Below are 3,740 nucleotides of genomic sequence, written 5' to 3' on the forward strand. Positions count from 1 at the left end.
CTAAATATTCTAGCTCAGTTCCGTTACAGTCAAAAAGGAGATATAGCGCGTAGTCTAAAATAATGAATTGTGTTCTAAAAAGTAACTAAATCTATCTATCGAAAGACTACCAAGTATGGGTAAAGAATACTTTTGTGACATTGGTATAAGTGCGAATCCCCTACAAAACTAACTGTTATCCTCTACGGCAATGGAATCTGCAACCAGCCCTCCTAGATAAAGTAGCATTCGTTACAGAATTCATTTCGAGCGTAATTCCATCAGGTAAGATGCAGGCAAAGAGTTTCCTCGTTGTAGATAAAAAAAAGTAAGTAAGCTCAAAAACCGGCGGAGCGTATTGATTTCGGGATCACAACGACTCGTTTGTAACTTTCGCCTGTATTCACGAACATTACTGTGAGGTCTCACAGTGCGCGTGGACGCACAGGGTGACACGAACCCATCACAGGGCTCTATTCAACGCTGTGCGTTCGATTTGCTGCTTCTCTTAAGCAAGAATCGTTTGTGAATACGGGCGTTTATCTATGCCTCACTAGTGTTGTAGATTACTGTTCGATTCGACTGTGGCCCAATCGAACTCGAAACTTCGCCTTAACACGGCGTGATCGTAACTTGTATCGATCAAGACTAATATGCGTTAACGGACAATGTATGTGATACGGCGATTGAGGTTCGAAGTTTTGGATGCGGTAATAAATTAAAATTAAATGGTAAACTAACACTCAACGTCATATTTTACACTACATCTACACTTTTGTACATCCATAGCAGCTACATAGTTTATAAAGTGTTATAATTCTTAATTTGATAAGACATTGAATCTTTTAAAGCAGGTATTTTTGGTGGGTTTTAGATTTTTTTTTTGGAGACACAGATGTTAAAAATCTCATAAAAAATAAATAAAAATTGAATTCGCCAATTTGGTATTCAAGTGGCATTTTTTGTCATTATGGCTTAAGGGACCATTTTTGACATTCGTTATCAGTGATAACGCGTCCTGTCGGGCTAATTGATAAATGATTTTAGACGACAAACGTATGGGCTTATCGCGAAAAATCGATAATAGGGCGAGATAAAAGCTTATCGCGGTGCACATCCTAGGCCTACAGAAATGATGACTTGAAATAACAATATTATGTTGATTCGGCTCATAGTCAAATCTATCAAAGACAAGTCGTCAAAATAAAAAAACCGTTCATTTTGCCGATCCATGTTCGGCCTTCGTTTCGGCTCTAAACGCCGCATCCAACTCCACATCCCTCCATGTGTCAGTTAACGCGTCAAGTAGCAGACAACCAGTCGGACAAGTTTGACAAATTATAGCTTTTTCAAGCCCAGAGTCTGCGGTGGGATGTACGGCATCGGCACCAGAATATGGGAATTCGGTTTCGTAATGGAACGAAAATGAACTGTATTTAGAGCAGTAATGAGTTCCGTGTTTTTGAAATTATCATAATAATTATGTATGTAAGGGAGAGTCCGCTAATTTGGACCAGTTTTTTTCAATCTCATTTTACACATAGTTTTCTTTTGTTTTTGCTAATGTCCATGGTATATAATAAAAGATACATTATTCAACTTACTATTTCATAAGTATTAATTAACATGATTGTTGTATATTTAGCACAAATCAACAAAGTACGAGTTCAGAGCTTCGGTCCAATTTAGCCAACCGGTTCGATAATTTGTACCACAGGGTTACTAAATTGGATTTCAATAAATTTCAAGCCTATAAAAAACTATGGCAAAATATTATACGATACATTCTTAACAAATTAGGAAACGAAAAGGAACAGTAGTTAATAACATAGACAATCGATATTGTTTTACACGTTATCACGATTTTGAGTACAAGTTTTGTAATTCCAATTATCGTAACGCACACTTGTATCTAATCTACTTTGCCAGTCTTTTGCTTTCATTTATTGTTAGTCAAACATAACTACGCTATTATAACTTCAAAATATGATTTACTAAAAAAAATTTCAAAATCCTTTGGTAAAGTTCCATACAACTTGATGTGGTACAATTTAGCCGACTAGGTGATAGTGCTTTTAAAAAATCGGTAAAAAATATAGCTTATAAATACCGAAAAATGTTTCAAATAATTGTAATCCACACTAATTTACGCTTCTAAATAATATATTAGAAACACCCTGTGATTAAATTTAACAAAATTACAAACTAAATATGTATTGTCAAAAGTTACTTGAAAACAATGAAAAAATTCTTTTCAAAATAAAACACACGTGTTTGTTGTCACGGCAAAAACCACATGGCCGATATTAATTGATTTTAGTTGTGTATCGCTTAGTGTTGCAATTACAGACATTCAATAAATACTTTACGAAATATGAGGGTGGTACAATTTACCCGGCGGTACAATATACCGAACTCTCCCCTATCAGCTACCTATAACATAATATCGCAAATTAATTTAACAACATTGAATCTTTTAAAGTAAGTTCCACCCAAATCTTAAGTGATCATGTTCACATTTGGGAGGTTAAAAACCATCCATAATGGATTAAGAAAAGATTTACAGTACGTGAGTAAATGAACTAAAGTCGCTGATATAGCCCGACGGATTAGCAAGCTGAAGTGGCAATGGGCAGGGCACATAGTACGCAGAACTGACGGCCGATGGGGCAACAAAGTTCTGGAATGGAGGCCACGTACCAGAAAGCGCAGAGAGGGACTTTCACCCACAAGGTGCACAGACGACCTCATAAAGGTAGAAGGAAGGCGATGCAGGCCGCTACCAATCGGTCATTGTGGAAAACATTGGGGGAGGCCTATGATCAGCAGTGGACGTCAATGATGATGAAAATACGTGACCTATGGCTGAAATGATGATGATACGTGAATAGCTAACAATTTTAAAGTTTTAGGTAATAAAACTATAATAAAGGTATACGGATCTGAAACGTGGTCACTTACTATGGGCCTCTGCAGGAGAACCAAAGTAACCGACATAGCTCGCAGAATTGCTAAAATCAAATGGCAGTGGGTGGGGCACATAGCTCGTAGAGACGATGGCCGCTGGGCCAGGAAAGTTCTCAAGTGGCGACGTCAGGCTGGAAGACGTAGTGTGGGCAGGCCTCCTACTAGGTGGACCAACGATCTGGTAAAGGTCGGGGGAAGAGCATGGATGCGGGCAGCGCAGGACCGTTCATTGTGGAAAACCTTGGGGGAGGCCTTTGTCCAGCAGTGGACGTCATTTGGCTGAAACGAACGAACGAAGTAATAAAACATCAATAAATAATACACTCGAAAACTATGTTTAACAAAACGACAGATCATTCTGCAAACATGAAATACCAAACATTTAATTACATACATTTTTATCCTCAGTTCGTACAATCCACCAACTTTCACTGAAATCTCAACTCTATAGTAATATTTTTGGGTTGAATTTGGATTGGTGGTGTCCATTGATGGTACAGTCAGATAAATAATCGATATGTTTCAACAATCGCGTCCGCTACTGCGGGCGTGTCTTCGTTTGAACAAGATTCGTTGAATTGACAATACATGATATATGGCAGGTAAAGCCGGGTGTTCATTACTGCAGTTTAATTAGTGGGAAAAAATACAGTCAGCACCAAGTCAATCGATTGAAATTATTTAAATTGATTCATTGAATTCGAACCTTTTTCTTTATGACACACATAATCCTTTGAGAATATTAAATGTTAGTTAAGTACAATCAGCGTCAAATAGTAAGTGACACCCAAAGT

This window comes from Ostrinia nubilalis, chromosome 26 (genome assembly GCF_963855985.1).
Source record: "Ostrinia nubilalis chromosome 26, ilOstNubi1.1, whole genome shotgun sequence".
In the NCBI taxonomy this organism is placed as follows: Eukaryota; Metazoa; Arthropoda; class Insecta; order Lepidoptera; family Crambidae; genus Ostrinia; species Ostrinia nubilalis.